This window comes from Myxocyprinus asiaticus, chromosome 23 (assembly GCF_019703515.2).
Source record: "Myxocyprinus asiaticus isolate MX2 ecotype Aquarium Trade chromosome 23, UBuf_Myxa_2, whole genome shotgun sequence".
NCBI lineage: Eukaryota > Metazoa > Chordata > Actinopteri > Cypriniformes > Catostomidae > Myxocyprinus > Myxocyprinus asiaticus.
Genome location: NC_059366.1, coordinates 12,070,018 through 12,091,608, shown reverse-complemented (window position 1 = coordinate 12,091,608; position 21,591 = coordinate 12,070,018).

The following is a 21,591-nucleotide window of genomic DNA, read 5'->3' as shown; positions in this document are numbered from 1 at the left end:
TGAGCTATCATGTTGCCTCAGTAATCATTAACCACCTTATGCTGCCTCATGCCAGTGACTGAGTCGGCTAGACAAACTCTCTTTCTCTCTCTCACTCCATCAGAAACTCGTTCTCTCCTCCTGGGCTTGATCTAATTGGTCGGTTGTCACACCATACATAACACACAGACTTCTTTTGTTGCCTTTGAGTAATGATTGTGTCATGCACTGACAGCTATGTTGCACACATATGAATGGTGATGTCAATCTTCAGGTGTCTGAGATGGTGTGTGTGTGTGTGTGTGTGTGTATGTCAGCAATAGTGACACAGTGACAGTGATCTTTGAAAATAGATACATTATCAGTTCCAAGTGAATTGCTTCCTGTGATTAAATGCCCTAAATCAGATTAGCATTGAATTGATCGCTTTTTGTGCAGTTTCATAGAATTAATTGTCATAGTGTTTTGCAATAGTGTTTTGCCATATTTTTTGGTATAGTGTTTTGCAATAGTTCTGCCGTAGAGTTTTGCTGTTGTGTTTTTCCGGAGTGTTTAGGGTTGCCAACTTCAAAGTTGAAAAAAACAGGACTGGGGTTTGACTGACCAGGGTCTGCTTAAAAATAAGGGACAAATTGCATCTCATATTGATTCGATACGGGTCACAGCATTTCATCTTTAAATATGGTTCAATCCTGTATTTTACAAGACAATCCCACATTCTATGGGACGCGTGGCAATGCAAGTAGTGTTTTGTCAAAGAGTTTTGCCATATGGTTTTAACGTATTGTTTTGCTGTAGAGTTTTGCCGCAGTGTTTTGCCAGAGTGTCTTTTCTTAGTTTTTTTGCCATAGTTATTTGCTATAGTACTTTTCCATTGTTTGCTATAGTGTTTTTCTATATTCTTTTGCCAGAGAATTTCATTATATTGTTTTGTCATAGTGTTTTGGCATAGTGTCTTTCCATAGAGTTTTTTTGCCAAAGGGTTTATACCATAGTATTTTGCTGTATTGTTTAGTCATAATGACTTTCCATAATGTTTTGCCATAGTGTTTTTGCCTAGTGTTTTGCCATAGAGTTTTACACTCTACTACACTATCTACACTAGCTACATCAAGTCAATGTGCCCTCCAGAATCTTACGATCGGCGGGTGAGCTACGCCCCGTGGCACAAAGCCACTTTCCCAGACCTTCAATTCAACTGTTCCTCACTGGTGGAAAGGCCTGCCAAACTCCACCTGAGCAGCTGATTCTCTAGCCACCTGCAAGAAACATCTAAATAAGAATCTCTTTCGCGAGCACTTGACCCAATTCTACAAATGCAATAACTGTCTTCTTTCTTCTTAAAAAATAAATAATAAATAAAAAATTCTCAATTCATACTTTTATTACTGTCCCTCACATTCCTCTCACTCTTATTACTGCCTCTTTAGGGTGAATCGCCTTGGGTAAAAGCGTCTGCTAAATAAATAAATGTAAATGCCAAATGTAATGTAAATGTAGTGTTTTGCCATAGTGTTTTCCCATATTGTGTTGCCGTAGTATTTTTCACAGTGTTTTGCTGTAGTGTTTTACGATATTGTTTTGCAATAGTATTTCACCATAATGTTTTGCCATAGAGTTTTGCAATGTAAATATGGCAAATGTAAGAAATGGTAAGTCCCACCTTACAGTTAAAATAGACAGTCCCCTTTATGATTGAGACATCACCTGTCAGTTTACCTGAGAGTGTGCATGCACATTAGCTGTATCTGCCTGAAAAATACTGTATACTTTTTCAGCATGATTTGATATAAAGAAGCATGCTTTATGATACCATTGTTGTTAGATTTGATTGCTGATTTGAGATATATTAATTGATCTTATTACACAGCTCTTTGGAATACACGATTCTGAATGGTCAATGGCAGCATCTAGTGGTCTGATATCGCTGAGTAACAACCGCACATCCACATGTCAGACAGCTCATCCGGGTTTTGCGATTTTGTGAGTCATCTTTCCTGCTTTTCGGATCACTGTGCGATCTTTAATAAATTAATACAATTTAATTAAATTATTGTATTAACTTTTTTTATTAAACTCAAATCAACGTTTCATATGCATTTATTTATTTATTGGCAAGTAGTCTTTTAATGAGCTGGAAAGGAGCAGTCAGATGGTTATTATTTACAAAATAAACACCAACAGAAGAGCAAACCAGAGGTGAAATAATATTCAACGTGAATATTTATATGTCCATATATTTATTTATTTGGTTAGTAGCTGCCTAATAAGCAGGATAATGTACAGTCAGCCGGTTGTTGTTGCAAAATAAATCCCTTGAGGGTGATACAAGACCCCTCTGCTTCGCGTTGGGGGTCCTGATCACCCTGTCGGGTTTCCTTTTACGATAACAACCGGCTGACTGTACATTATCCCTTTACTTAATCTTGACCAACCATTTTGGATATTTTGGTCTTTTCCCATTCAGGTATATAGGAGCTGTACTTGTATCAGTAGAAATGAGCTGCACAAAGGCATTATAAATATGGCTGCAGAAATAGTTTTGACAAAATGTGTAGTTACTAAGGTTTGCCATTATGTTTTGCCATTAGGTTTTTGCGAAAACAAAAATGGGGTTTACAGTGTGTTTCCTTGCATATCTACATTGACAAAATTTAAACAAAGGTTTTTTTAGCCTTCCCTCAGGGTCTCCAAGGTGCTTTAGCCTAATGCACTGAGAGTGATTCAATAAGAATTGGCTTTTACTTAGTCTTTTCCTGCCACTTAGCCCTTTAACTAAAGCAGCTTTAAGCTGCCAAAACATTACTATTTTTTTATTTAATTTTTTTTCACTAAATTTGGAATGCCCAATTCCCAGTGCGCTTTTAAGTCCTCGTGGTCACGTAGTGATTCGCCTCAATCCGGGCGGCGGAGGATGAATCCCAGTTGCCTCTGCGTCTGAGACCATCAACCTGTGCATCTTATCACGTGGCTTGTTGAGCATGTTGCCATGGAGACTTCACACCATCCACCGCGGCATCCGTGCTCAACTCACCATGCGCCCCACCGAGAACGAACCACATTATAGCGACCACGAGGAGGTTACCCCATGTGACTCTACCCTCCCTAGCAACTGGGCCAATTTGGTTGCTTAGGAGACCTGGCTGAAGTCACTCAGCACGCCCTGGGATTTGAACTAGCGAACTAGCAAACTCCAGGGGTGGTAGCCAGCGTCTTTTACCACTGAGTTACCCAGTCCCCCACCCAAAACATTACTATTCAATTTAACAAAACGGGTAATTACCTGTGACAAGTATCTTTCCATATCTCTTTCTCCCTCTCTTTCTTTATCTTGTATCATTCCTCACTTTGATGGATGCTTGGCCTTCTCTCGAGGGTTATGTAAGAGAACAAGCAGCTTGTGCAAACAGGCATGCACACTGCTGCAGATATGAACTGCAGTCTTACCAGAGCCAAACCACACTTCACTCAAACTCACTAGGACAAGCAGAGCTGACCTGGAATCTTCCCTAAAACACCAGTGTCATGTTTGAGGTCCATGGAAGGGTGAGGCGATTGATTACCTTCTTTGCCAAGTAATTAGGAGATGTTTCATGAGGTAAAGAGAGACCTTTACAAAGAGAGAGCAAGAGAAGTTACAGAGTAATAAAAGAGTTCTTAGTTTTATCAGGTTTTAGACATTTAGACTAATGAATTGATTAAGTCTTTGATTAATCCATTTACAGCAATGTTTTACTTGGGAATGGAAACTTATTAAGCTTGTTTTTAAGTTCTTATCTTAAACCAGTATAAAGGTAAATTAAGTATACATTGATTGCAAATAACATTCCCCAAAACCTACGTATATTTTGCTTTGAGCAAACACACTAGGTTCTCTGTTTATGGGTTATTTATTGGCCCAGAGTGAATCTGCAGACAGATTTTAGGGAAAATCTGGGGAATTCTGTGAATGGATTTAAATGTAGTAAAATGTGATAAAACAAAAGAGAGTAGTTCTGAGAGAACTACTACGATCATTGGCAGCTGAAATCATAACAAAATTAGCCAAAATGTTTACTAAATGAACATGCAAGTGGCGAGGGTTGCACAGATTCCCCCCCCCCATTTCCAGGTTCAGAACGCTGAAGTAAACTATAGTGAGGGATGAACTTCTATAGTGGTAAATTAGAGACCACAGCAAATATTATGTTTGTGTTATAAGCTCCAGCAGCAAAAGCAAAATCTATAACATTTCCATGAATTTCCAATAGAAAAAAAAAAAAAAAGAAACAGTGCAAGATGGATTAAGACAGTAAGAAGAGAAAGAAAGAAAGAAAGAAGAGAGAGAGAGAGAGAGAGAGAGAGAGAGAGAGAGAGAGAGAGAGAGAGAGATATGCAGATTTTACTGTCACTCCCTCAGCAGCTGCATTTGAAACCCTATCACAGCAGTGGTGACTATTTTATATATATACAGTATATGTTATTAATGCCAGTGTAATATATCACAAAGAATAATGTTAGAAATTTACACAAAATAATTAAACAAAAATGAAAATATGAGAAGAGTCAATTTTGCGCAAACTTTAGGAGCTTTCTGTGAAGTTCTGCGGGCAAAGATTCCATGTGGGCCTTAGTCATTTGCTATCATAACTAAGTGTGTGGTTTCCATTTTGCTAATTCATCCATCCACACTTGGTCTACAGATTAGAAGTTTCTAGGAAGGGGCCCTCTGCCTCATGTGGCTCACAATAGCCGTGCTCATGACCATTGAGATGGGGCACACACATTGTGCCAATTCAATACCCAAACCCCCTCCGCTTATTGTATCTCAGGCACCATGTGCCCATTACTGTATCCACAGCGACACACTGGTGAACGTTGAGCACTCCAAAGCAATAACATCAATCACATTTACAGGTTTATCCAACAAGGCATGATGGCTGTTTGTGCGCGCTCGATCTCACAGGCAGACACACTCCCCAAACTGAGAGCATGTGGCTTGGCCCATATTTAGTTGCCTGTGTGGCACAGAGCCGAGTGACAAATGTCAGTCAAGGTGCGGTAATCTTAATTCTGTACTCTGTATAGTATTTTGCACTCTTGTCTTCCATCTTGGTGTGTTTCTATACAAAAGTGTGAAAAGCACAATGGCAGGAAACACAGTAGTGTGACAGTGTCAGGGATGGGTGAGGGCTACCATCACCATCACCATCGCCTGTAGCCTATGCATATGTCTGAACATGTGAGTGAAAACTGTATTTAAAGGTGTCATACTTCAACTACAGGATATAGTTTGCAGAAAGTGTTGGGGCAGCCCCAAAGAATCCCATAGGAAACAAAAATCACAAATGAGATCTCTATTTTTTTTCTGTTAAACAGCAACAAGATTAAATTAAGAGCCAATTGAGACTTTTATTAAAGTATCCTGCTTCTCAGATTTTTCTCCTTGGAAAAAAGGGCCACATCTCATGTCATTACTCTAGGGTTACAAAAGAGGTTTCAACAATGTCTCAAATGTGCTTACATTTGCAAGATACCAAAGTCTGCAGTCAAAAATCAGAGATTTCAATAAACTCCAACATTTCTTCTCCCCATTCATTTTATAGCTCTATACTCTTACTGTGACAACATTTGTTTATTGGGAAAGAGTGAGTCAAAAAGATTGTGTTTCTCACCTCAGACCACAGTGAAACCTCAGAAAATCATCACCAAACTGTATAATGACTCACTGACCCTTTTTTTTTTATTCAGCCTTCTCGTTCACTTCCCCTCCAACCACCACTTTTAATCTGGTTTTCCTCCATGTGTCTACATGGGAGTCTCCAAGATGATCTTAAGGAGTCCTGATAGAGGTTGTGCACTTTTATCTCTGTGTCTGCTCTTTCCTGTGCAGAGACAATAGGACGAATCACACAGGCAGAGGCTGTTCAAAACATCCCCCTGATCTTCTCTCTCACAAAGCTGGAGAGGGTTGAGGAGGCCAGTGGACAGCAGGAAGAGCAGATTCCTGTTCAGACTGGCTCCTTACATCCTAAGTCTTTAAATCAGAGAAGAGAGGAGGTTCTGTGTTTCCTTCATACACCGTCTGTTTTTGGAAGCAGTCTTCCATGTTTCATTCAATTTTGCTCCCAGCCATGGTGACTTTGCAAAGTTTGATGGCTCTTAGATAGTGAGAGTGATTTTCCTTTGGGATGGAAAAAGGTGGCTTGCTTCTTGGTGAAGAGTGCACATCCAGCTTTGACCAGCATGGATTTCCTTGCTGATCTAGACTGGTAACCATGCAAGTCTTAGCTGGTTTAAGCTGGGGTAGCTGGTCTTCCAGCCTGGCCAAGCTGGTGCTCACTTGGTTTGGCTTGTTGGCCAGCTGGTCTCCAAGTTGACCAGCTGGAAAGTGCCCCAAACCCTCTAAAGCCAGCAAAACAAACCAGCTTGGACAGGCTGGGAGGCCAGCTAAGATCAGCAAACCATCTTATGCTGGTTGAAGGTGTTATATTCAGCAGGTAAGCTCTTGTTTGGTGCTGGTGTAGCTTGTGAAAGCTCCACCAGCATGTTCTCTCTGATAATGCCCAAGGTTAAGCATTGACGCTGACTACCACCCCTGGAGTCGCGAGTTCGAATCCAGGGTGTGCTGAGTAACTCCAGCCAGGTCTCCTAAGCAAACAAATTGGCCCGGTTGCTAGGGGTGGTACAGTCACATGGGGTAACCTCCTCGTGGTCACGATTAGTGGTTCTCGCTCTCTCCGCGTGTCATGCACAATGAGTCATGTGATAAGATGCATGGATTGACGGTCTCAGAAGCGGAGGCGACTGAGGCTTGTCCTCCGGCACCCGGATTGAGGTGAGTAACCGCGCCACCATGAAGACCTACTAAGCAGTGGGATTTGGGCATTCCAAATTGGGAGAAAAGGGGATAAATAAATAAAATCAAATTAATAATAATAAAAATACATTAAAATAAAAAAGGGAAATCTAAATTATTCCATGGTGTGGTCTAGCATCCAAAATGCGATAGGTTCTGGTGACCATCAATACTAGTCTTTTCAGCAGTGGAATGCATGTTTGTATGAAAGAGCAACACTCCAAGAGTGTAAGAAAATGTTCCAGATACTCGCCTGACCTTGGCTGGACAGTACTCCAAATCCTCTCATGCTCTTTCTTTTACACGCTTGCACTGCAAAACCAGGAAATAATTTTTAATTTGACAACAAAACAACTTTGACGGACAGACGGCAGGGCGCAGGCCTCAGCTCTGCGGGTAGCTCATAGGAGATCTGATGAGTGACGGGCCTTTTAAACAGCCCAGATTAACTCTAATCTCCAAGAGCCCAACCTGGAGTTCCATCTCAACACCCCATAGCCCTGTATGCTCAATACTACACCATTCATAACCTCTACGTCCTTTGAATTAAACCCAAACGCTCCAGCATTATCAAATCAACACCCCGCCAGCCTCGGGATACCGAAAGATTTTACCCCTGTGGCTAACTCTGAAATGCAACTGTCTTTTGATGAAGACATTCATTTTCCACAATAGAAAAGCAGTGGATTCAGTGGAGTGTTGCTTCTCATGTTTTTCTGAGAGGCTCAGAATAGGCCTTAAAGGAAAAGCACCCTGGAAAAAGCACTTGAGGCTTTTCATTAAAGTAGGACCCGGAGAGGGAACAGGAGTTCTTCTTGTTTTGTCTCTCACTGGGCATATTGAGAGGCTCACAATGCCAGGAGCCAGTGCAATACAGTAAAAGGGGGGCCGCTGTAGCTGGGCTGAAACAGAGGGGCCAAGAGGGAGGGCTTGCTTTCTCTGGACTCCAATAGAGGCATCTGCAATCTGCCACCCTACAGTCAGCCTCTACTCCATCTTGCCACTGACAGCTAACTGTTCCATAAACAAGGACAAATCCAGCATGAATTCCACAGCGCCTGGCAGACGTTGCCCTCTCTCTGGTCCTTTCACAATTTCTCTCTCTCTCTTTCCCTCCCTCAACTTTGTCTTTTGTTGCGGGAATGCCTGAAAGGCTGTTTTTCCCTCGTTTTTTCTCACTAGCCTTCTGTCCATCTTTCAATCATCTCTCTCTCTCTTTCTCTCTCTCTGATGTCTCTCGTTCCAGGAGAGGGAACAGAACTCAGTGGTTGCACTCTAACAAACAGCATTCCAATAAAAGCTCTTTTTGCATGGCTGCTGAATAAAGCTCTGGGATTACAGCCATCCTTAATGCCCCTGACACACACAACCTGTTCTCTTCCATTAAACAAAACACGGATACACACTTTTGCCTTGATTTAGTGACCTTTCCCCATAGAACACATGAGCACAGAAGAGGAGTTAGTGTGGGCAGCTGCAAGGCTGAACTAGAGGGTTTGATTCTCCACAACAGAAAGATGCCACCCAACCTCACAACACAAATCCATTTCGGTTAGCAACAGATGCTAGCCATTATTGGGCCCAAAATGAAGCCTGGCGGTGATCATTAATAAACTAAATGGTTAACAGCAAAATGTGATTAATATACAAAATGTGGAGGTTAGGACGCATGTGGAGGCTACAGAGAGGTAATGTTACATTCACATCATGTCGAAATTAATTACCAAATAAGACTTTGTAGAACTCATAGCTTTAAGTTGGAAAGTTTAAATATCAAATTTACTATCAAAAGTGTTATTAATACAGGATAGTTAAAAAAATGTGTGTAAATAAAACCAAGGAAATTAAATGCACACATTAACAGCGAAGTTCCATTTAGGCATATATATATATATATATATATATATATATATATATATATATATATATATATATATATATATATATATATACATATATATATATATATATATATATATATATATATACATATATATATATTATATATATATATATATATTTTTACATCCCAGGACATATTTATATATTTATTTATTTCCTTGTTACATCTGTGGATGTAGCAGTTGATTGTATATTAATTATACAGTGTTTGTATGTTTTCTGTTGTCTTCCTTGTTTTTCCTTGTGTTCTCTCTCCATCATTTTCCCAACTAGATTAATTGACATCAGCTGCCAATGATTAAGGTCAAGCGCTGAGCTGCTCTGATTGGTGGACAACATGAGGAACATGTGGATAAAGCTGAGGTGGAAAGTTAACTAGAAGAGACTCTTTCGTCAGCATGTGTAGTTTTGGTGTTTTGTGTTCTTGTTAATAAGAACTTGAAGTTGCATTCTGTGATAAACAGTTACCTTTCTTTAAATCTTGTCTTTTGTTGGGTGTGTGTGTGCTTATTTCCACCCATTAATGTTTATGGGAGCAGTAGAGAGGTGGGTGCCATCTTTGTTGTTAACCTTGTTTTCTCCTGTTTATGGCTAGATAGGGAGTGAGACTAGACTTCTGTTAATTTTCTATTTCTTTATTTGTAAGGGTGAGTAGTTTGTGCCTCCCATCATCTAGACTCCTTTTTGTTTATTATTTTGGCCTGGTCCTCTCTTGAAGTCTTAATGCTTCGCATTGTGTTTATGGAAGAAAATAACCGTAACTATTATTGTGACCTGTTGTGGTTATTGACTGGGACAGGAGTGAAGACCTCTATATAGGTTTTATTTAAATAATTTTGTTTATCACTTGTTAGTTTTCTCCCATCCTAGATGGGGAGGAAACGCGTGTCCACATCCACACTAATGTTTACAGTTGAAAACATATGAATTGATACATTTGCACCTCTCATCCACACTGGAATGGCACTGCCCTCCACTAAAAATGGAAAATTCCAAAAACTGAGTTTTCAACTGAAAATGTATTAGTGTGGACATAGCCTAAGGATGTGAAGTGCTCAGGGAGTGAGGCCTAGAATTATGGCAGTTCCAACATAACCAGTTATACTGTAATAGTTTTCTCTAAAGACATAAATTCCACAATAATTAGCTCACTAGAGAATTAGTGGGCAAGCTTTTCATTTTTGTATAACAATGGCTCAGAACCTCTGAAGTTCATGCATGCTTTCAGACATGGGGAACTATTCTTTTCAAGCAAATTAGTGTTGGTATCATGAGAAAATACATAGCTCCAGAGCATTTAAGTCAAGTTTCATGATATTTGTTGGCCTTTTCCAGAGCATTTTTAATGTATCAAAAGTGTACATTACACTTCTATTGTATGATACTGTCCAAATGTGTATATGCAATTCAAAAATGCATATATACACAAATGAATGGACACACATTCACATACATACAACAAACATGTATGTAAAAAGTGGACAATTATTTTGAACCACCTGTTTTTTTCATCTCCCACTCACTTATTTTGCCCTCTCTCTCAGAATGGTTAGGACTGCTTTGGAAACAGCAAAGGCCACAGATAACAGGCTTTAGTTACACAATGTTGTTCCAAGGGCACTATGGGCCACTGCCACACATACACACATTGGCCCTCTTAAACCTGAGTGATCACCTCATACAAGACCAGGGCGCTCTTATGTACACATCTGCCATGCTGGGCAGAGAGACAGAGAGAAAGAATAAGAGAGGGCACTGGCTTTAGAAGGCCAGGCAGATGCCTGCTAGTACTGCTGTGGCTGCCATGGCAATAGCCTTACAATGTTTACTGCCCCCAGTAGAGGGCTTGGGACCCCCTAACCCCTCCTCCTCTCCATTCTCTGTCTTCCTCTCCTTCTAATGTAAATGGCTGGCCATGTTTAAAAAAAAAAAAAAAAAGGAGGGAGGGAGGTGTTTTGTGATTTCTGTTTTTATCTTTCTCTCTGAATGTGTGTTGGTTTAGATGTGTGTGTGGAGGGTCAGGTTTATGGTAGCAGGCTTTTTGATAGAGTTTTTGGCTTTTAAGATTCTATATGGCTGGTCTCTATGCCCATAGAACTCTTTAGAGCCAGAAACATACTCTACCCAAGTACGCAAATGCAGACTTAAATGCATTTGCAAGTGTGTGGCCCTACTGCAGATAATGTCACACTCTTATGTTACTGTGGTGGTAACAAACATCAGAACTCAAAGGCGACAGAGATACACCAATGGGTCCCATTAAAGGTGCTGTATGCGTTAAAAATTCAAAGAAATGTTGCTCCGCCATGACAGTAGTTAGCCTGAAAGAGAAAACTGACAGTTGAAGATGAAAATTTACGCTAATGCCGCTATAGCTCCCCTTGCGGCAACGCTGAGAATGTAATGCATTCTTGTGTTGTGCTATGAATTCTGTTCTGCCACATTGCAACAACATATTAAATCAATCCTATATAGCTACACACATTTGCGCTCACTTGTGTAGAGGTTTGGGCTTTAGAGGATGTGATTTTGTTTATGTGAGAGACAGACAGACAGAGATGGAAGGCGAGATGTGTGAATGACAGAGAGAATATTTTGACAGTTCTGCACCTACCCTCCTTTTCCGTCCACCTAAGTCTGTGCTCCTCTTGATTACCTTGAGTCGGTGTGATAAGATTGCACTCACCTTAACCACAAGCGTTTGATTTTCAGAATGATGCTAAATCAGTGTGTGAAGATAAATCATTTCCTGACACACTTCTCTGATGTTTTCCTTTTCTGAGAAAGGTGGAGAGTGAGAAGAGGAGCTCAGAGAACACTACTGTAAACATGCTTTGGTGTGGTTGGCCTAAATTATCCTGATTAAAAAATAAAGAAAATAACTGTTGCAGGATCTACAATTCTATGAATAATGATTATAAACGTATTACACAGGAGAGATATGTGTACAAATCAAAGAACATTTGTATTTATGTGACTCAGAAAGTAACTATCTGTCCATCTTCATGGCATTGCGAACTGATACATCCCATATAAACAGGAAATGTCCCAACTATCTGACAGACACCACTGAAAGAGGTGTCCTAAGATATCACACCAGTCTTTGTGACAGCACTAGTCTCTGTAAACAGCAAAAAAAAAAGAAAAAAAAAAGAATGGTTTAGCCAGACAGAAGTCTTTGATGCACTCTCTGCCTGTCAGTCATTTTGAACTTTCAGGTTTGCTGACGTGTCTTTGGAAGGTGAGATTTTAGAAGGAGGGTGCAATTTAATTACAGTTATGGGTAAGTTACTCAAAAAAGTAACCCACTGAAAATTACTAATTTCTAATTTATTATTTTTTAGGGACAGTATGGGATGAGACTGCATATGTGGGTGTATGTGTTTACATGCATGTCCACATCTGACAGGATGTGTGTTAAAAAGCATATGTCTCATGTGTATGGTGTCTGTGCTCACCATGATTTCTGTCCATGTAAAGCAGGGTTTCAGGGGGGCTCAACGCACCCATCTGCCCAGCTGTGCCTCTCTTTATCTCCACTTCCGGAGCCCATCAACCAGCTTTTCCATGGTCTTCACCCTTCAACTAGCCCTAAATCCTCACCCTAACACACACACACACACACACACACACACACACACACACACACACACACACACATTGCTGCAGCTTTCCTTATGAGGACTCTCCATAGACATAATGATTTTTATACTGTACAAGCTATAGATTCTATCCCCTAACCCTACTCCTGAACCTAACCCTCACACAAACTTTCTGCAATTTTACATTTTCAAAAAAATATTGTTAGTGTGTTTTTTTTTAAGCAATTTGAATTATGGGGACACTAGAAATGTCCTCATAAACCACATTTATAGCATAATACCCTCATAATTACCAGTTTGTAACCTAAAAATAAGTCCTCGTAAACCACCCAAACCCACCAACACACACACACACACACACACCTTTCATCCACTCAGCCCCTATACTTTAGGCCTATATCCTCTGCCCACAGCTGCATCAAAGCCAAGCACACTACAGCCCTGAAGACCCATCACTTTCAGAAAGGAGGAAGCTTATTGCTGGACCTTTTGTCATGTCATTTTTTCTTTAAAGGGACATTCTTGAGAGTGCCCACCTATCTCATTCATTTAAGGCTCGTAATGGGAGATTGTTGAGTTTATAAAGGGCTGCTTAGTCTGGGAAGCATTGTGTGGAGGGGGCCGTAAAAATCAATATCCCTGCTGGACAGGACAATAGAGGACTCTATGCATGCTTGGCAGGGAATTGTAGGGTGAACAGGGAACAAAGGTGTTTTGGCTAGAGGGAGAGTGATTGTGCGTTATATACAGGCGATGGTGAGATTTGGGTGGGGGGGGGGGGGTTTGGATGACTTTAGGAAACACAAAAAATCTAAAACACACCCAGCACAGTTTAAAACAATGACTTCTATCATCTATTATTTATTGGTGCATGCTAAGGTAAGCATCTCTATTGCTCAAATTAAGGGTTCGGGGTTTGATTTGAACAAATTCACTTAAGTAAGTATTAAACTTTGGTGTGTAACTTCCCCACATTGTTTGTGCTATGTACATAAATGCTATGAATTAAGTGGCTTGTTGAGGAGAGGTGGGCTATAGTCTCGCGTAGCCAGACCTTTGTCTTAAACAGCAAAGGTCTGGGGTCTATCGCAGCTAATATTGGCAAAGAACTGCCCACTTAGGCAGGGAAAGCCATCTAACTGACATGTAAAGCGACCAGTCACAGCTGGGTTTGTCATTACGTGATGTTTAGGGGTGGAGTTATCGGAGATGGCTCATACCATAATAAAAGACTGGCATGGGAAAATAAATAATTTATATAATGGTGCGAGTCTGACTTACACTCGCTAAAATGTGTAGCGAGTGTAAGTACAACACAGAACCTCATTACAGAGTATTTCACAGAAATATGCAGAATATGCAGCTCTGCTCATGGATATCTGCTTTACTTTCTGCTACGTGCCTCAAACCAACTGCTATCTTTAAAAGAGTTGATGTGACTAACCTGGCAAACTTGGGCAAATTCTGTGATTATTTAGTCCTCAAAAGTGCTCACTGTATCAACACGGAACCTTGTGAACTCGACTCGTGCCTCCACCCGGACTAGCACAAACTAGGCTATAGGAAATCCTGTAGAAGTCCACCAATCAGATTTGGTCTGATTGGACTGAGAAAGCGTTTCCAATTTTGTGTGCTATAAGCATCAGACGGTTAGTACACAGACTGTGGGCGTGCCATCTGAGGTTGAGACTAGGTGTGCTATAACGTTTTAAAGTAATTGGAATTTTACTTGTCTATGGCAGTTTTCGCCTGGTGGACGATAAAACAGGAAAAATATTGCCATAGGTTTACGTTGAAAGATGGACCCAGTCATTTCTTGGGACGAGAATATCATTAAAACTTGGAAGTGGACTATTTTGAGTTGGGCCGGTCATAAACCACCCAGAACACCATAGCATCACTCCACTATTGTGATCCAGACACCTGAATCATCTATTTAACATGCTGAAATTGTGCTTGACTACACTGCACATCTGGATTTATGCCAGGTTATAACATTCTTCTCCATCATTATTTGATTAATTTCTGTTGCCACGATCAATATAAAATGTATACTAGTTTCTATTTTTAATAAAATTCAGTTAACCGCCTACTTTTCTCATTTGGTAATAGCATGATGTTTATTGTGCTGCAATATGCAAAGAGCCTAATTTACATAGAAATGAGGTGTTTGCATATAATGAGAATGACTTAAATTTAATTTAAATACTCAAGACACAGAGTACTGGCTCTGATTGCGCCTGCTTAAACTAGAATGCGGGTGGTTAGTGAATAAGATGCAGGTTTTTCCTCTGAGAGACCATGCACAAAAGTGGTGCAACTGTTCAGTGAATTCACCCATAAGTATTAAAATGTTTGTGCTACCAAAATGAATGCTTCAAATTGAGCAGCTTGTTGAAGAGATATTGTTACTTTTCCTTATTGCTGTTACTTTTTCAAATTATTTTACTTGTACTTTTTCTAAACGATTTTGGCCTGGTGGATGACAAAACAAGCAAAAGAATCCCATAGACAGACCCAAGTCATCTTGCGACCCAAAAAAAAAAAAAAAAAAATACAAATTGGACGTTTTGCACCGTAGCTTCCACAAAGCAACATGCAACATGCTAAATGTAACTGGTCCTGCTAGACCTGGATTCAAACCAGCATCAGCCGGCATGGGAGATGCTAGAGGCACCTTACACAGACCTTACACAGTTGGTGGTGTTGTGGTGCGATTTGTGTTTCCGCTTTTGTCCGTCGACTTTGGGGGGTTGTGGAATGGTGGTTTTGCAATGGCTAGAAGTGCAAAGTTACTGTGCTTGAAGCGTGTGCTGAGGTGGAGTTACAGCGAACAGTAGCGGATCTGCTTGGATCTGCATCAACTAAGACTCCAATCAGGTAGCTTTCCGGGGGGTCTCTGGTTCTTTCCCTCTGTAATTCGCACCGTGGGCTACAGCCTCTTGCATCAGTCGCTAGTGTGCCTCTTGAGGCAAGGGGAGTGATTTTTTTTTTTTTTTTCAGAATCAGCTTTATTGCCAAGTATGTTTACACATACAGGAATTTGTCTTGGTGACAGGAGCTTCCAGTGTACAACAATACAAAAACAATACAAAAACAGCAGCAAGACATAGACAATAATAAAAAATTAAACTAATTATACACATACGTACAGAAACACACATACATACATACACACATATACATGGGTAGTGCAAATCTAATACAATCTGTTATCTGTTATGTACAGTGCAAATACAAATCTGTTATGTACAGTGCAAATGTTTTTGTTTTGTTTTTCAGAGGAATGAAATGGCAGAAGAGGTTGGATAAACATAAGAAAGACAAAACTGTGTACTGCACATAGTTATTGTTCAATGGGGCAATTTAACTGTTCATGAGATGGATAGCCTGAGGGAAAAAACTGTTCCTGTACCTGATGTTTCTGGTGCTCAGAGCTCTGAAGCATCGGCCAGAAGGCAACAGTTCAAAAAGGTAGTGGGCATGGTGAGTGGGGTCCAGAGTGATTTTTACAGCCTTTTTCCTCACTCCGGAAGTGTATAGTTCTTGAAGGGGGGGGCAGGGGGCAACCAATAATCCTCTCAGCAGTCCGAACTGTCCTTTGTAGTCTTCTGATGTCTGATTTCATAGCTGAACCAAACCAGACAATTATTGAAGTGCAGAGGACAGACTCAATGACTGCCGAGTAAAACTGTATCAGCAGTGCCTGTGGCAGGTTGAATTTCCTTGGTTGGTGAAGGAAGTACAACCTCTGCTGGGCCTTTTTCACAATGGAGTCAATGTGGGTCTCCCACTTCAGGTCCTGTGAGATGGTTGTGCTGAGGAACCTGAATGACTCCACTGCTGCCACAGTACCGTTTAGAATGGTGAGGGGGGTCAGTGTTGGGGTGTTTCTCCTAAAGTCCACAATGATCTCCACCGTTTTGAGTGTGTTCAGCTCAAAGTTGTTTTGACTGCACCAGACAACCAGCCAGCTGTTCAACCTCCCTTCTGTATGCAGACTCATCGTCATCTCGGATGAGGCCAATGACAGTGGTGTCGTCTGCAAACTTCAGGAGCTTGACAGAAGGGTCCTTGGCGATGCAGTCATTGGTGTAGAGGGAGAAGAGTAGTGGGGAGAGCACACATCCCTGGGGGCACCAGTGCTGATTGTACAGGTGCTAGAAGTGAGTTTCCCCTGTCTCACAAGCTGCTGCCTGTCCGGCAGAAAGATGGTAATCCAATTACAGATAGACATGGGAACAGAGAGTTGGTGTAATTTATTCTGGAGTATAGCTGGGATGATAGTGTTGAAAGCTGAACTGAAGTCCACAAAAAGGATCCTTGCATATGTCCCTGGTATGTCCAGATGTTACAGGATATGATGCAATCCTATGTTGACTGCATCATCCACAGACCTGTTTGCTTGATAAGCAAATTGAAGGGGATCTAGAAAGGGTCCAGTGATGTTATTCAGGTGGGCCAACACCAGTCTCTCAAATGATTTCATGACCACAGACGTCAGGGTGACAGGTCTGTAGTCATTAAGTCCTGTGATTTGTGGTTTCTTTGGGACAGGAATAATGATTGAGCATTTGAAGCAGCATGGGCTTCACACTGCTCCAGTGATCTATAGAAGATCTTTGTGAAGATGGAGGCCAGCTGGTTAGCACAGGATCGAAGACACGCTGGTGAGATGCCATCTGGGCCTGAAGCCTTCCTTGTCTTTTGTTTCCGAAAGACATGGCTCACATCATCTTCACAGATCTTAAGTGCAGGTTGAGTAGCAGGAGGGGGGAGGAGGGGGGATGCAGGAGGTGTTGGTGTTTGTGTGAAGTGAAGGTCAGAGTGGGTGTGGGGTGTGAGATTGGGCCTTTCAAATCTGCAGTAGAACACATTCAGGTCGTCAGCCAGTTGTTGGTTCCCTACAGGGTTGGGGGTAGGAGTCCTGTAATTTGTGAGTTGTTTCATGCCACTCCACATCTTCTTTTAGCCACTCTGATTTCCCTGTTCAGTGTGTTCCTGGCCTGATTGTACAAGACTTTATCCCCACCCCTGTAAGCATCCTCTTTGGCCTGACGAAGCTGCCTGAGCTCTGCTGTAAACCACAGTTTGTCATTTTTGAACTTTAAATAAGTCCTAGTAGGAATGCACATATCCTCACAGAAACTGATATATGATGTAACGGTATCTGTGAGCTCATCCAGGTCTGTGGCTACAGCCTCAAAAACACTCAAATCCATGCAATCAAAGCAGGCTTGTAGTTCCCGCTCTGCTTCATTGGTCCATCTCTTTACAGTCCTTACCACTGGCTTGGTTGATTTTAATTTCTGCCTGTAGGTTGGAAGAAGATGAACCAGACAGTGATAAGAGAGTCCCAAAGCTTCTCTAGGGACAGTGCGATATGCATCCTTTATTGTTGTGTAACAATGATCCAGTATGTTCCTGTCTCTGGTGGGGCATGTGATGTGCTGTTTGTATTTGGGCAGTTCACGTGTGAGATTTGCTTTGTTAAAATCCCCAAGAATAATAATAACTGAGTCCGGGTATTGTTGTTCCGTGTCTGTGATTTGATCAGCCAGCTGTTGCAGCACCGCATTCAAACACGCGTTTGGCGCGATGTACACACTCACCAGAATAAACGAGGAAAACTCCCACGGCAAGTAGAAAGGCTTACAGTTAATAAAGAGCTCTTCCAAATTAGGACAACACATCCTCTTTAACTTTGTTACATCTGTACACCAACTTTCATTGATATAAAAGCATGTTCCACCACCTCTCGTTTTTTACACATACCGCATAGCTATCATGTACCAGCTGGTTCCCATTACACTAAAAAAACATTTACACTATGCCCAATGTGTGTGATAGAGTGACACACAATGAAAAGCAATTGAGCTGTGCAACATTAAAGCATTCAGTGTGGACAGACAGTCAACCAATGTGTTTTCAAATGAAAAGTATTAGTGTGGATGTGGCCATATTGTTAGAAAACCTTAGCAACTGCATAGCAACACCATGGCAACCAACCACAACATCCTAGTATTGTGGCGGTGAGTTTTTCACAGGCAAATGCCACCAGAGACTATTTAGCCCAAAAGAGAGCACTGATATTAATATGAATGGGAGAACTTGGAATGCCCAATAAAGCTTGATTAATACTATGGAAGAAGCCGAATTGTTTTCTCCTGGACGAACTAAAGCACCCAAGGCAAACGAAGTCGGCATTTAAACTACGCATGGCGTTGTTTTAAAATTAATTAGTTGAGGGTGATGTCACAATGTTTAATGTACTATTCCAGCCGCGTAAGTAATGACAGTAATGCAGGTCTTTCTCTCTGTGGATCAGGCTTTTATTGCTGTGTCGCTTCTTTGCTTTATCAAACTTGTTACAGAGCCCCTTCCACATTTGGCAACAAGTTATTTGATCTGACTTCATAAAAACTTCAATCTCTCTCCACGCATTTGTCATGGCCATGCTGTCTTTGTGGAGTTTGTGCTGATAATCATAAAAAGTATACTTCTGCACAATCTCTGGATGTAGAAAGGAAATATCTCCTTACAGGTATAAGAGCTAATCACCTTTAAGATATAGACATCGCCTGTCAGTTAACTCGAATGTGCATGGGCATTGGCTGGACCAGCCTGAAAAATAGTGTTTTTTAGCGTGATCTGAGCTAAAGAAGCACAATTATGATGCCATCATTGTCAGATTTTACTGCTGATTAAAAAAATTATCTTTCATCGTAATTTTGACCAACCGTTTTGGAGATTTCGGTCTTTCCTCATTTGAGTAGATAGGAGCTGCACTTTTATCCTTAGAAAATAGCTGCCTGGGAGCATTCCAAAGATGGCCGCAGAGTGGAATGTCTTGCCTTGAATGAGACTTTGGTGCCACTCACATTTCAAATCCATTTTAGCGTAAATATTGTTGGTGGAAAATGCCATGCCTGATTCATATGAGTGCATGTGTGTGAAAAATGTAGAAAAAACCCTACTGTGTCATAAAGGCAATCGAAATTCCTCACAATCTTTAAAAAAAACTGCCAAGGGAACCATCTTTGTAAAGACAACAAGCCGAAACCTCTTCAATTCTTAATTCTGCACAGCGTGAACTGTGAACCACAAATTGCAGATATTCTGATACTTACAGGTTGAAACTGCCGAACTGATCTCAGAACGAGAGGGTGAGAGAATGATAGCATCATAGCACCTTAAGCTCATTTGTTTCCTACAGAATGTTGCACGTCGGTTTAGTGAAGTCTGGAGACAGTTAGTAGCATTTGTCTTTGTTTTGATGCTGTTCTTGCTCTTAGTGTGTGTGTGTGTGTGTGTGTGTGTGAACAGGGTTTAGCTATACCAGCGAGGGACACATTTTTAAAATGTCCTCACAAATACAGTGAAACATGTTGAAAACTGACTTGGGAGGACATTTAAAGTGGTCCTCAGTATTAAAAATGCTCATACATCAGCCAGTCATGTTTTGCTGATCTACCGGTATTAAAAGGTTGTGTGTGTATGTATGTGTGTGTGTGTGTTTACATATTAGAATATAGCTGTGTTTCCTTATGCAAACTCATTTGAAGATCTCAATTTAATGTTGTTGAGAACATTTGTGACAAAATGCATTAGTACAGAATACGTTAGCAGGAATTCACAGGCTTGAACTATTTCAGGATGAAAGTTATAAGTCTGTGAGCGTTTTAATCTAAAGTTTCCTTTTGAGCTTTTGCACAACGAAACGAACCACAGACAACAGCATATTGCTGCCAGCGTGTGTTTGTGTGTGTGCCTGTGCTGGCAGCAATTTGGCCGCTGGGCTGCGATGGAACCGGCAGCCCCACTTACGTGTGTGAGGTTAACCCCTGACCCTGAAATATAGGCCAGCAGATAGCACAAAGCAGGTCTGTGTACTTACCTGTCAAACACACCATCCAAGACATCACATTGTGCAAACAGAGCAGAGCAGAACACGAGGGAGACTGAGTTAAAGCAAACACTCACTATCTCTCTGTCTTTCTCTCTCTCTCTCTCTCTCTCTCACACACACACACACACACACACACACACACACAGACGTTTACTTAGCTTTCTAAATGGGGACATACTACAGTCCTCTATTTTTTTATATAAGCCAATTATAATTACTACAGATAAACCCTAATCCACACCCTAACCATACAAGAAAACAATTAGCATTTTTAGAAGAAAAATAAAGAAATTTTTTATTCATGTATGAATAATATTTTTAAATGAGTACATAACAAAATTCCCCTAAAGACTCGTTTCATACTAAGCTAATGGTATTTGCTAATTTGCTATACCACAACCTGTCAGTCAAACAAAATCCTCACAAAAACCTGATGACATTAGTAGATTTAAAATTTATTAAAATCAAAATGGAAGTTTTGTGGCTTTTAGTCCATATCTTTTCGCTTTGAGGCCATCTACTGTATATGCTAGTGTAATTCTAAATTTGACTAAATTAAGTTTTAGCAAACATTCACATTTAAAATTCACAGTCTTTCTCTTCTGAGGAAATGGACCGATGAATATTGATGACTAATCTTGCACTCAGGGGCATATCCAAATTTTTGTCCAATAAAATGCTCTCTAGAATGATAATGTCCCTCCCACATTGACTCTGACTAGAAATAGCAAGTAGAAAATGGTGGTTCACGGCTGTGATGTAGGCTAAAGGCTATTGGCTATGTTTCAATAGAAAATACATCAACACAGGAAAGAAAACTTTGCTAGTCAAGCCATTTCATGGGGTCTTTAAAACAAGACAGTAACTAAAATGTATGAGCTTTGAAATGATTCAAATTACTTGCTGATTACTCAATCAAAAAAGCAATCACACTCCCTTTAGTCCTCACAGAAACGAAAGCAGAAGTACATATTGACATAGTTCATGTTTTAAATGCATTCTACATAGATAATATTATTATTATAACTGTATTGATAGTCAGTAACTGTAATCTGATTGCAAGAATGCAAAACATAATGCTTTACACTACTTTTTGACCAAAGAAGTTATTAGATAACAGTCACTAAATACATTGTTATCAGATTACACCCAACGCCACTTATATTCACATTCTACATAAGAACTATACCAACAACAATATTGGTAACACTTCGAATACATTAATCTACGAATGTGTCTAAATGAGAGAAAGAGCGAGATGAAGAAACGTGTCTGTAAGTGCTGTTAGGTTTCAGTTCACACATGTATATGCACAGTGCAGTTTTCAGATGTGTTTATGCTAATGTGCTTGTGTGGATATG